At 33.6% G+C, this 14,993-nt stretch overlaps 1 protein-coding gene across 1 annotated transcript in view; it reads left to right on the top strand.

Annotated features, from left to right (window-relative positions):
* The window catches only part of LOC134546257 (nuclear RNA export factor 1-like), an 84,194-nt gene that overhangs the window by 17,265 nt on the left and 51,936 nt on the right, over positions 1-14,993 (top strand). The gene's annotated exons all lie outside the window — the stretch shown is intronic.

The raw sequence follows: 14,993 nt of genomic DNA, 5'->3' as shown, positions 1-14,993 counted from the left end.
ACTTACTGTGTGTGTGTGTGTGTGTGTGTGTGTGTGTGTGTGTATATATATATATATATATATATATATATATATATATATATATATTACAGTGCTCTGCATTGATAGACTTCATAAGCTAATTTTAGGTGAGAAATTAAGCATTTGCGAGTATAAACTAGGAAATGGTTGACCAAACATTGGTAAAGATAAGGGATTATATATTTGTGATTAACTGTTACTTAAAAGAGAAGGTCAATGTATAGCTTTTCAGCATTATAATGTGTAATTTCAGTGACAGGTAAGCAAAGTTTGTTGATTCCTTGTAATTAAAGATAATTTTGCAAATCAGTCTGAGATAAAAAATTCAAACAATTGAATTCTTTTGAGATATAAGTTACCCTACATTTAAAAATATAAAATGATCTCTAGTACAAGATGACATATGAATCTACCCAAAAATGAAAGTGAAAGGTAATTTAGTAACTTCCTTCTTCATAAATATATTGCAAATACTTGCAAAATCACAATGAATCTAGGGATTTTACTGTAAAAGAAAAAAAAAACTTTTGTGCTAGTATTACATTTAAAATTATCATCATAAATTAGATTATTCATTACCTATTAATCAAAAAAATTTACTTTGTTGAGTTTACTTTATAAATTTATTTGCTCCCATATTAATTTAAAGTGAACTACATATTTAAACATGTCAGTAGCAGATTATAGATAATCAAAATTAATGACAAATAATTGATAATTGATTCTTTCTCTGTGATAGATGTATTAATTTTTTAGTATAAAAACACTTTTCACATCTTTTTTTGCATCTCCTCTGCAAAGTAATTGTTTTAGTTAAAAATACTATCACTAAACATTAATAATGAATAAATGTATATTTTATTTATTTTAACATGCCTATAAACAGTGACATAACTTTTGAGATAAGCACAACACAAATACAAACATAATATAGATAAACATAACACTTAATTGAATGGACTGACAAAAATTAACAATACTACCTATACATGAGGCAGGCACCGCAAATAACGTAGACACTACATACACAAGTAACATGTGTAATTAAAAATTATATAGTAATGTATAAAGATTTAGATAGTATTAATGTAACAATTAACACTATAAAAAATCTAAAAAAATAAAAATGAGTTTTATAATACTTGCCAGTGATGTGTACACATCTAACCTGGGTAACGAGCAAATTCATATTTTCTCATGTTGCAAATAAACATACAATAAAAAACTCGGATACCAAATTTAACGTAGAATTCTTAAAAATAAAGCTGAACATGATAAATATGTTAAAAGTATTCATTTTAGGGAAAAACTGTAGCAATTTTCCCCTTATTAAAACCTATCTATAATTTGGTTTAACGGGATACAAGAGCCAGTCCTGTCAGTCGTTATCCGGTAGAGCGCGCGGGTGTCGCGAATATGCAGCGCTCGGCTGCGGCGAGGCTTACTCCGCGCGCGGGGTTGCCAAGTCGTCAGTCGCGCGCTGGCCGCTGTCTCAGTGCCTTGGTTATCTGCCTCCCTGCCACCCGATATGTTTCCTCGCGGCCAGACACCAGCTCCGCCGGGATCCACGGCCTTCACATGCTGTGCGCGTGCTATTTTACATACATTTTCAATTAAACAGCTGTCAACTTCAATTTCTTCGCTGAAACAATTTATTTATTTGGGATTTAGTTACTATTTGAAGAGTGGCTTATAGCGAGAGATTCTGATGTATAATCTCGGCCCGGGTATGATTTTGTGGTCTAATTTCGAGCATAAACCGAAAACAAAAAAAAAATAATTTCCAGTCTTATAACTCTAATCGATTAAAAAACCTTTCACTCGATAAGAAATAACTTTTTTTAATTGTACTAAATACTTTAATAAAGTAATGTCTTAAATACTTCCTGAAATGTACAGGAACAAACACTATACAAAATGTAATGCTGTATCAAACAATGCTACTCTGGCCAGAGTTTTTTTGTGTAATTTTACAGAGAGTTCACAAAGATAGTTTTTATGTATGTACATTAATGATACCGTTGAAAGACACTATTAAAAAATTTATACAATATGTGTACTATTTAAATAAATATATTAATTACATATAATTTAGCATAACATTAAAGATTGAAATGAACATGTTGAAATACGTTTTTAAACAGAGAAATTATTGTCTTTCAAGCACTTTCACTGCTACGATACACATAATATTACTTTAGTAAAAGAGGTGTCTATATAAATTTATAATAAGTTCGAATTTAATCTACAAATAAACATAAAGTATGTGTTTGATAACCCAAATTCTAAAAAAAAATCGTATTGCTTTTACAATCAAAATATTATCATAATATTATATACACTGTTATATTAGGACTATGTCAAAAACAGAAGAAAACATGCATAACATTTAGGAAACCAAAACTGAAGTAATCTGTTTTATGTTTTTCTTTAGTGATTTTTGAGCTTCTTTTACAAAGTCAGGCTTTCGCACATTTAGTCTTCGGGTATTTAATGGATCTGCTATCTCTGGAAGTAAGCACTCCGCAAAAACTGTTGTAGCTTTGACAGCATGAGTTTTTCCCAAATTTCTTTGTCGAACAAAATTCTTTCAACATGGAAATCATTTTTCGTATGAACTACAAAGTCGTAATATTTCTACTGCAGACGCCAAGTTGACCTTGAATCTGGTAAAAAAAAAAAAAAAAAAAAAGTGGGTTTTCTTTAGACGCAAATCTCCAAGTTTTTCTTCGATAAACTTTTTTTTCTTTTTTGAAATATAGTCCTTTAATTTATCGTCCCCAGCTGAAAATAAGCATTTAACTTCCGGCAAACCATCGTCTGCCACTAGTACATCTGGAGATATTCCGAGAAATGAAAAGCTTGGGTGTACAAAAAAAAAAAAAGCCACAATCTTCGACTTCGACATTTTTTAGTTTGGAATACATATTCTTAGCCACATTTTCGTTAACTCGTCCAAACTGAACGGCTTTGGAATTAATCTCCCTGTGATACAAAATTTATTTTACTAGACAGTGACAGGATGTATGTGTTCTTTTTACCACAAAACCGAAACTATATGCTGTAAGTCTGTTCATAGAAGCATCCCTCCATTTAGTGTTCTCGTGTTGACCAACAGTACTTCCTTCTTTCCAACTCATGAATATTTTTTAATGTTGTTGCATCCCGATTCAGGTTTTCGAGGATAAACTTCATCTTTGTATCAAGTTCTTCAGGACTCAACACGTCTTCAGGACACAAAATGTCTTCAGCACTTGGACCATACTCCAAATCAGGACCAGGAGTGTTGTTTGGTCGTCTCTTTTTATTTGGAGGGCCATCTTCATACTGGAGACAGCTAATTTTTAAAACTGTTTGGAAGTTTTTTCCTGGGCTTCGACCAAATTTGTTTTTCCATGGGATGAAGTGCCACCTAAGACCTCTGACATGGGCCAGTCCAGCTCCCATACAACGAGCGTGATAAGAGCCTCTTTTAGCAAAGTTTACCCGTTTTCCATCTGAAAACTTAGCTTACATACTCATATATCGCTCAACCTGATTTTTAGTTTTGTTAAGTACGAGTCTATCAGATTTCATTACCATAGGATCAAAAGCCTTTTCAATAGCTTCCATAATCCCCGAATCTTTCACAAATGTCACAAAATTTTCATTGGTATTTTTTTCTTTTTCAGTATTCTACACGGCAGTTTTCATGACAACCGAATACATGATGAGGACCATTTTTTATGTCAAGTTTCAATCGAACGATAGATGTACCAAAAAGAGTTGTTCCAGCAATTTCGATTGCCGGATTTTAATCTTACTATTCTTGATTCAAGCAAACGACGCGCAGATGGTGGAAATGACATATTTCTGGAAAATTTGTGAAAATGGTTTTTTTACAATGTGGTTTGCACACTCAATTTTTATGACTTCCCTTCCGTAAGGAACTCGCTGCTTTATTCTAGAGTAAACACTGAATCTCCGTCACCAAAGTAAGTATTTTAACAAGTGCTGCTCAACACTCCCGCAGAACCCTTCTACTATTATAGTTTGTTCCATTACAGTGCTTTGACCACTATATTTTTTAAAGAAAAGATGTTCATTCACCTTTTTGTCTTTGAGTCTTGCAAATTCGCATGCGAAGCAATACTTTCTTTTCACTCCCAGGTACAAGAGTTGGTTTGTTTCGGCTCTGATAATGCAATTCTTTAAAAGAAAAAAAGAAGTTAATATGCACATTTTGACTGGATGTTATAAGTACTGAAATATTTTATTTTATGAACAACAGACTATAGAGTAATAAGCATTGGTGTAAACAGGAAGATAACTCACCACTCCACTTAAATTGAAACTATGTCAGTCAGTCCTCTTATTCCAACCGCCGTCCCCTACGACACTAATATGTGGTGTATCATTTTCTACGTTCCCTATGGCAATAGCTAGTTTTTTTTTTTTTTTTCATTCTCTATCATTTTCTTGGAAAGTTGTCTTTGCAGAAACTAAATTTAAAAAAAAAACCATCGTAGTAGTAGCGTTAAGAAAACTTATGCAAATCACATGTACACATATTTAACTACACAAATCTTATCACATTATAGGGTTGTGCGAATAGTGTATTTTGGTGGTCGAAAATTTTGAATCGAACAGGAATTTTTTTTAATTTATTGCGAATAATTTCAAGGTCGAAAAATTATCTTACATTTTCACTTAGATAGATACACAACAAAACAGAACACATGTAGTGAAAATAGTAATACTATATTAACTTTTGCAGACAAAGTGAAAATTTTACCATGTTTATTAACCTATTGAAGCAATGTAAACATAATTAATATGCACATTTCTCAGATATAAATATTAAAAAGTGCAGTGTTGTACTTTTTAAAATTAAAATCCAAATCCAAATTCCATGCCCGCAATGAATAACGGAGGGGGGGGGGGGGGGGGGGAGGAGTTGGGAATTTGTAAAATTTGAAGGAAGTAGGCTGGAAAATAACTTGTTGCACTCATGGGTGCCGCGTGTTGAGATCCTCTTCAAGAGAACTATACTACCAGCCAGCTTGTGTTAGCTACCCAAGGTCGACGGCCCACTGTTGAGATTCAGCGCTTCGTTTCGTGTTGTCACTGGGCGTCCTCACACGTACATATCCACACCACTTGAGGCAGACATTCCTCCAGCTGCCCGAAAGTAGCGGCAATCTCCTGATAGTTCTCTAGATCTCTTTCCAGGAGTGTCACGTGAAGGCTGACATTTCACGAATGTGGTAGCACGGTCGTGGGTGGCGAGTGCTAAGAGATGGTGTTATCATCTTGTAACGCGTATATTTATAAATGTGTTTGTATGTAAATCTGTTTAGTTTCGCTATTTAAAACGTGTTTATCTTAAAACGTTCATTGGTTACCAAAAAGTAATCAGTAGGTAGAAACCAGAGTCTATAACAGTAACTGCCATTTTTACTTCCACGTATTATTATCATAACGAAAAAAGCAACCGTTTTTGCGGAGCGTCACAATACGACTGGGCACATAGCGGCGGTGAGGACTGCCATACACACAGTGTGTGAGGTAACATTGCGTAAAATATACCCTGCATTATTTGAATGCTGATATTGTTCCCGTAGATGCTAGCTGCCAGACGAACGGTCACGTGTCACGGATTGTTTTGGTATCAATTCAGGTCCTACATGTACTTGTAGGTTATCAGTGTTTTTTCATAAGACAGCCATCTATTAAGGGAAATAAATAGTTAGATATAACAGTGTATTATTTTAATGCTAGAGAAGGTTGAATACGGATTCAAGAAAAAAAATGTTTTTATTAGGTTAGATCGGGGATGGTCAAAACTAGTCCAAATGACAATAACGATGCTTTTACCTGGAATCGTGAAGTGTCGTATGATTAAGAGCCTACTGTATATCGGCAAATAAGCAATGACGACTATAATATCTTATGAAAAAAAGAGAAGTTTGGCTTCACCTGAGTAACAACCAGCAACTACAGATGTGCCTGTAAATATTGGCAATTTTAATCTTTGATATTCGACTTCCGAATGTGAATAGTTCATAAATAACTGCGCAACTATTCGTGTTTACGAAAACCGCACACCCCAATACATTTTCCATTTTTTTGTGACTAATATTGGTATATTAAAATTAAATAAAATACTCATTTTTAGGCAACTAATAAGATTTTCAAACTGTTGTCTCATTGCTATGTGGATTCATTCAATGTAGCTTCCTAAGTAAAAACAAAATAATGCCTGATAAAGGGATTTATCTTTAAGTTACATTCAGAAAGTCGTCTAAAAATTTACAATTATTCTTTCTCCTCCGAAGAACAGAACAACTTAAAATGTTATGTAATAATACAATGGTATATGTACCTACCGGCTGCTTAATCTACTGAGCCTTTTATTTAATGTAAACCTTAGCATGCAAGTATGAAATCTATTATGAAACTTTTCGCACAGCGGATCTAAGTTGTTCCAAAATATGTAAAATATATTTAACCTATCTAAGGTACAAGTTTCAAGTTTCCACTTTTGGTTCACATTGTCTTGAACTCCAACAAAAAAGGAGGGGGGGGGGGGGAAGGGAGAAACTATGTCCAAATTTTTGCTATCTCAGAGCTAGTGCACTGAGATTCTCAGGGTAGACGAATTAAGTAAAAATTATTGACGGAGTAACGAATGGTGCTAAGAAATTAAGTTTGCCGCTGAATATGGGTTGAATTCCCCAACGTAGCCATGTTAATTTTTAAAGTCTTACACATAGGAACTGAAATAATATATATTGAATTGTAAGGCACAATATTTTTTATAAGCAGCAATTAATTTAAAAGTTGGCTAATTGTAACTAACAATTTGGCTTGGACAGTATAATACTCACGTGAATGAAAACAATATAACCGAATTGAGAACCTCCTTTTTTTAAGTCGGTTGAAAATTAACTTGTTTTCATGCTTATCAAATATAATTTTCCACGTAGATCTGTTTGTTTACTCTTACTTTTAAGCTGAGGATTTTTTGCCTAACTTATACTTACATAAAAATAAACACATTTCTTGAATCAGGATAGTTTAGTTTGCAAAGCGTCACTTGATTACATTTCAAATTGAAAAAAATTGGAAGTTTTGTAAAGCACATTATGGCACAAAATATTTTTTGCCCTAACACACTTTACAGTAAATGGAAGAAATAATTAAAACTATAAAAAATTTGGGTTCACCTTCTCTTCAAACCTTTCGCTTTTCGCAGCACATCCATGCATCTCTGAATTGATAGCACTGTTCTTAGCTTTCTTCTCGTCGTTGACACAGTACTCCGCACCATTCAGATTATTTACTGGCACGGAGGAGGTGGGGTCAGATTCCGTTAGCCGAAGATGGGTCCGAAGTAATGGCAACAGGGCAGCCGGCTGCACGCTCCCGCGCGCAAGACAGGCGCAAGTGAACCTACTCGCGGCCAGAAAAAATAGCTGAAAATGCAAAATACGAAATATTTCTTGTTCTAATAAAGTTAGCAGTATGCCACCGCTTACTTTTTTTATCTTTACTTTAAAAGGAAAAATTCTGCAGACTCTAAATATTTGCTTATCTTACAGCCTGTTTTTTAGACCACTTTTTCGGTTTTCCTTAATTTTAAAAACGTAAAATAAAATACTTATCAATATTTTTTCTACAATTTTAATCTGACAGATGATTTCTGTTGTAAAACTGCAGCAAACAAGCCAAGTACGAAATTTTTATTTGAAAAATTGTAGAAGATGTAGAAAACACTTTTTAACCTCCAATTCCCTATCAAGTCGCTGGACCAGGGACGGCCTTAACAAGATAGTACTATTGATTTCTCAGGGCTAGTGAAACAACAGGAGTACTGAACGTGTCACATTTAAATGCCTCAACGCTAAACATGTGACATTTCCCCCTGTACCGGAATTATTATCACCTGCGTTTTTGAGGTTATACTCCTTTAGGCGTGTTGGTGAAATTTTAGTATGCACCAAAAATGTGATGAAACAAGTGTGCATTACACAATGAAAATTAATAGGTTGAAAGTCCAGAGCGCACACATGCAGAAACTGCTATAGCCATGAGCTGAAGTCACCAAGATGGCGGATCCACATTTGGCAACATGCACCCGTGCATGTTTTGCGAATATTGGGGGATGTACTAAGAGTATTGGTGTGCCAATGTAAATTTTATGGTAGTTAAACTATCCTGGAATATATTTTGTAAACTTGAATAATCATAAGAAAATATAATAGCAACTTTAAAAAGTATAATTTATTAGCCAGGAAAATTGTGTTTTGAGAAACATGGTGTGAAAGATATATATCATTTTGTTGGTTCTGTAAAGCATAGCGAAAATATAAACCTGAAACATTTTAAATCACACATTGTAACTCTAAATATGTGTTTGTAAATTTGTTTTTGCTTAAACGATTGAAATCAATCTGTAAGCTCTACAATCAAACCTTAACTTTCTTGAGCTGATTCAACATTATTATTATATTATGTTATTTAAAAAAACTAAAAAATATTTCCCAGTGGCGAGATTTGAACCTCATCCCTTCAAGTTAACCAGCACACAACAATTTGTGACAATTTCTGTTTTGGGAGGAGACTATGTATTATCAACAGTGTAATGCCAATTTCCTGACATTTTTTAAAACTTGGGATTACCTTTTACAATGACTGTATTACTTTACCAAATATATTCCAGTGTAGTTTCACTATCATGAAGTTTTATTTGGCACACCAACATGTTTGGTATGTACTTTAATTGTTATGAATTTGACTATAATAGGGTCATTCCATGTGAAATCAACTAATAAAAAAATTAATTTGGACCTCACCCCTTTAAATTTGAATGATTTTTGGTACACATTTTGTAGCCATGGGACAGTTGATAAATACAAAATTTTAAAATTTTTGGACTAATAGTTTTTGAGTAATAGCCATTCAAAAAAAACAAACATATTTTTTGCAATATTTGGATACAGTAAAAATATATAACTTCAAAACTATTTGGTCTAGAGAGCTCAAACGTGTTTTATTCTCTTCAGTATTTAATGGGCTTTAACCTGATATATAACAAGGCTGTCATCCTTCAACTTACATTTTTTTTTCAAAACAAATAAAAAAATATTTTTGAAAATCGCCAAAACACCCCTTTTAATTTTTTTTTTTTTTTGGAAAAATATATGTTTTTTGTATACTAAAAGGCTACCTCTATACCAAGTTTCATAATGGACCAACAATGGACTCGTCTAAAAAAAATAAAGTCTTAATAGTGCTTAAGCCAAAATTTACTGATAAATGTTGCCCAAGAGTGAGAATTTAATATTAATTTTTTTTAAATACGAATTAAATCAAAGTTATGTAACTGAATAGGTAATCAAATGTATACTTATTGAACTAATAAGGAAAAATGTTGCTTATTGATTTAATATTTAAAAATTTTAATGTGTTTGTAATATCAGCCACTACAATATTTCTTAAAAATAAATGCATAACTGAAGAAAAAAGCATAAAAGCTTTTAATACATATCTAAAATACACATACACTAGTATGCTGTTTACTTACCAATTTTCAGGATGAAAGAGTATTTGAATTATTTTGCAAATAATTTTTGTTGTCATAATTACTAGAAAGTAAATGTCACAAATTGTATTAGTAAAGTAATATAGCAAGTTTATTTAATTTTGTTTTACACTTTTACTCAATCTTGATTTCTTAAAAAATTTTCTAAAGCATGTGATGACACACTAATTTCAGTTTTACTTAATGTGTACACTCTTCCGGTTGCTGTCACAGGATTCACTACTCCTAGAATAGAATTACTGGGTACTGTTAGTATGTCATTTGTTTTGGGGTAAAAAAATGAAGGAGATGGCCCCTAAGGATGTAAAAAGCTAACTGTAAATTCATTTTCACCATTTTTTTTAAGAATACAAGCAAGCCACTATGATTTGTCGTAGACTACTGTAACATATCCAGAGTCAATTTTCTGTAAATCTGTAGGTGTTAAGTAATCAACTTTTGTTACAATTTCTGTCACACTTTGTGCACTTGATGAGAATGACTTTGTGAGAAGACGATTTTCAGAAATCGGTATAAACGTATGCAGTTTGTGAGTACCTTCAATTGCTTTTGAATTGTTGAATCTCGGAAAAAGTTTATTTTCAGCTGCATCGTAATCATCAGCTGTGCAGTATTCACAGTCTATACCCGGAATATTGTGATTGGCAAACTCAAAAAGCTGCTTTGGTGTAAGTATTTGGTCATTGTATGGTCTTTGTAAACTAGCTTTGGAAGCTAGTCTTTTAACTGTGCCACCTAATCCATCGCAGGCACTCTTGCCGTGTGATGTAGCGAAGAACTTCCATTCTGCTTCAACTTGAAAATCATTCTTGTGTAGGCACAAGTTTAAAAAATTCTTTCTATTTTTATACTGCGCAGCACTGCCATCAGAAAAGTAAGTGATTTTTCTTAGTTCAAATGGTAGTGTATCTTTCAGTATTTATAATTTTTCTTTGAAAAGCATAGAATGCTATTGTATTGTGTTGCAAACACTCTGAAATGAACACATACTCCGCATGTCGTAGTTTTTCTTGCCACTTATAACATACAATAAATGGGTGCAGTGTGGCTTGGCTGTTCGTCCAGTGATATGATTGTACTTCGTCCTGCAATACAAATGAATAATTTTCTGCAAAGTCACAGTTAACGATAACCTCACCTTCCGCCAGATTTTCCTTACATTCTAAGTAGCAATCTTTCTGTTGTAATGCAATAAATGAATGGGTTTTCAGTTTTATTTGACCTTCTATAAAATCTTCTATGAAATCATCAATTTCTTTCACAACTGTTTCCATAATACATCTGTCTACTGTCACCCATTGCTTGTATGTTACCTCATCAATTACCTCGTTTTTAAATATCTCAGCCAATGCTTCTTTCAGGTATGCTGTCCCTGGACACTTTATGCATTCATTCATGTAACAATGAGGGGCTGGAGGGTTACACATAATTTTTGCTAGAAAAGTGTGATATGTTTTAAGAGGTGATCCATCTAAATAAAAATTGTTTAGCCCTGAACCAGCTATCATCAATTTGTTACATATTTTCATACCCATTTTAATGTCTGTATTTAAAGAACACATACTATCTGTCACATTTATGAGATATTTTTTCTCCAATTTCAGATGGTTTCGTTCCTTATAGGGGTTACAACATTTAACTTTATAAGTACACCAGTTTTTTTTTTGATGTTTGTTTGCCATTTTTAGGAATTAAAAAGAAATATTTAGCTTTATAACAAATGCTAATAATAGTTAACTCTAAACAAATAACAGTCTTGACACTTTGAAAAAAGTATGCACTCAAATAATTTACATTCAACACATTAAAAATATGTAGACAACCATAAAGTTCACAGTCCTACAACAACTGACTGGGATAAACAAGAGAGCCACAGAAATGTACAGGTTATGTTGGGAATCTTTTTCATAGTGAAAGCAACATTTGCAAAAAAAAAATAAAAAATTATATAATTTAGCTATTCTTACAAACACATTAAAACTTACAATTTGTATATTAATAAAACATTTTGATGGCTTAAGTACAAAATGTATACATTCTGATTATTCAGTAATAAAATTAGATTCTATTTGCATTTAAAAAACCTAATATTAAATGCTCACTCTTTGGTGACATTTATCAACAAATTTGGCTTAAGCACTATTAAAACAATATTTTTTTAGATGAGTCCATTGTTGGTCCATTATGAAACTTGGTATAGAGGTAGCCTATTAGTATACAAAAAACATATATTTTTCGGAAAAAAAAATTAAAAATGGTGTTTTAGAGATTTTCAAAAATATTTTTTTAATTGTTTTGAAAAAAATGTAAGTTGAAGGATGACAGCCTAATTATATATCAGGCTAAAGCCCATTAAATACTGAAGAGAATAAAACAAGTTTGAGCTCTCTAGACCTAATAGTTTTGAAGTAATAAAATTTTTACTGTTTCCAAATATTGCAAAAAAATATGATTTTTTTTTTTTACTTTTTTGAATGGCTATTACTCAAAAACTACTAGCCAAAAAAATTTAAAATTTTGTATTTTTCAACTGTTCCATGGATACAACAAGCGTACCAAAAATTAACAAAATCTGAAATGGTAAGGTTTAGAGCACTGGTTGATTTCACATGGATTGACCCTATCTATATACAGGTTATGTTGCTACACTTTAGTCCGCCATATTTGTCCATCATTTCTGTTCATCGATTTTTGTTCTATTTTCACAACATTAATCCTACCAAATTTTGTTTACAGAGAGCTAAGATGTTTACACATCAAAAAAATTGTATTAATACAATGAAGTTTTCTACTTATTGCATTTAGTTATATGTACAGAGTTAATGGTCAAGAAAATGCATATACTTATCTTGTTTGGTTGTTTTAACATTTTAATGGCTGCTCTTACTATGATTTATAGTAAGCAAGAAATTTAAAAATATAAAATGTATGCCATGCTCTCATAGATAACATGCTGGTAGCATAAAAAGATGTTGGTTTAATCAGGATTGTTACAAGAGTTTTCTAATTAATGAAAATATTAATATGTTTGATAAAATTCAATCTGTATGTTATATTTTTTGTTTCATTCATTGAATGTTATACAGTTTGAATTTGGCAGTAATTCACACTAGCAATACTAATAGCATACTACTTGAAAACAAAAAAATAATATTAATATATGGAAAATTTATGTATATTACAGAATATTCCACAGAGGCTAACTGAAAAAAAATTAAAATGCAACTTTAGCTCCTTGATGGATATAACATTGCTATATTGAAATGGTTTCGATATAAGGTTTCTTTCAGAACAAGACAAGTGTCACATATTTCAACTGTTCTGGGAGATTTTAATTGCTAGTTTTGGGATGAATAAATAGTAACTAACAGGCTCAATGGTCAGATATGGTGGAACTTTGCAGTATATTATTCTTTTCACCAGGGTGATCAAAATTGGCAGAATAGGTGTGGGTTCATCAGAAACACTAAGGGCAAGAGGGCAGAGATACCTGTGCTGCGAGAGCAGAATGTAAAGTTGTGGTGTGGGATAAGGAGAAGGCCAAACAGTATCCGTCTGTATTTGAGATAGGCAGCAGTGTTTAGGCCAGGGGAAGTGCAGGAAGCAGAGCATTATGGGGAACGGGTGAGGGTAGCGGTGGAGGAAATAAAGAAGACTATTGTGTCTCTCCAGGCTAATAATTACACTGTGAACTTTTTTTTCCCTTTTCATCATCACATGTAATAAAAATGTTATCACCTTATATTGGTTGCACTTGGTTGTGAAAAAATATGGTTTTATTGTTATATTTCGGGCTCCCGTCATCGTAGTGAGATAAAATATATATACCAATTTTAATTCTAATCATAAGCTTTTAAATATCAAAATCAGTCCACAAGTTTTTGGTGATGCTCGAACAAACAAACAGACAAATATTCAATAATAATATAAGTGGAAATTCAATAATAAAAAACTATCAATATAATTATATCAAATTTATATGGATTAACTTTTTGGTTTTTGCTTGAAAAGGGGTAACTACAGTTGAGTTTTTCTTGTATTTATATGTGTGATAATGAAAGGTCTAGATAAGAGAAAAGCGATTGGGAAGGATTGTATAGGACACTGCATGATAAAGCCATGGTAAAGTTCCTGTGGGTGATTTTCAATAGATCACCAGCGGAAGGAAAAATCCCACAGGAATGGGAGGAGGCCGTGGTATTTCCTGTGTATATGAAAGGGGGAAAGAAATAGTACCCAGCAAGCTACAGACCGGCGAGTCTAACTTCAGCAATAGGGAAAAATATGGAAAAAAACAGTACACAGGCATGTAGTGGGGGTGATGGTAAAGAGGCACTGATTGGATGAGAGGCAGCATGGGTTCAGGAGGGGCTAATCATGTGAAGTGCAGCTGGTGGGATTGCTAGGAGATCTGGTGCAGGGAGTAGATGGGAAGGCAGATCGATGCTTGCTTTATTGACTTTGAAAAAGAATTTGATAAGGTGTCTTATGTTAAGTTGATGCAGGAGGGGTGGTAATTGATAGGAGGGTGCTGAGGGGGATTGGGGACTACCTGACAAACAGAAAACAATCAGTATGAGTAGGAAACAAAGTGTCGGAGGACGGCAGTGTTACATCTGAGGTATCACAGGGCAGTGTACTGGGGTGACTGCACCTTTTTTCAGATGACTGTTTTATATATGGGGATGCAGAAGTGGGAGGATTGCAGGAGAACTTGGACAGATTGGAGAATGAGCAGAAAGGAACAAAATGAGAATTAATGTGGGTAAGACAAGGGTGGTCAGATTCACCAAGACTATCATTGGAGGGGAGAGGTGATAAGGAGAGACAGAAAGTTGTAAGTATGTGGGGGATAGTGCTCCAAGGAAATGTGGGGAAAGTTGTGAAGAAATGCAGGCACCCTTGGGTATGCTGGGGTGGTTATTAAGGGGAGGAAGTATTGTGCTGAAAGAGAAGGCCTACCCCATCATGCTCTGATACACGGCGGCGGTGTGGGACCCTTATTCAGGGCTGCTTAAGCAAGAAATAGAAGGAGTACAGAGAAGGGAAGTTTGGTGGGTAAAGGGGAAGTGGAGGAGAAGAGAAAGTAATAAATGTGGAGAGAAAATAATTAAACCCTCAGAACTAATGAAGGAATTGGGGTAAGACAGTCTACAGGAAAGAAGGTGCACAGAGAGGTTTGTCAGGAAGTACAAGGTACTGGATGGGGTCAGTGGCTGGGGAGACAGGATAGATAGAGAGGGGGAATATAGGAGGAGGAGAAACACAAGAAAAGTCTTAAGAGAGAAAATAATGATAAGGGACTGGAATAGTTTGGAGGAAGAGAAGGTGATGAATGTGGTACAGTTCGTGAGGAGGGTCAGGAAAAAGTAGACAGCGCTATTTG

The sequence above is a fragment of the Bacillus rossius genome, chromosome 1, assembly GCF_032445375.1.
Source record: "Bacillus rossius redtenbacheri isolate Brsri chromosome 1, Brsri_v3, whole genome shotgun sequence".
In the NCBI taxonomy this organism is placed as follows: domain Eukaryota; kingdom Metazoa; phylum Arthropoda; class Insecta; order Phasmatodea; family Bacillidae; genus Bacillus; species Bacillus rossius.
This window is presented reverse-complemented; position numbering and strand designations above follow the sequence as displayed.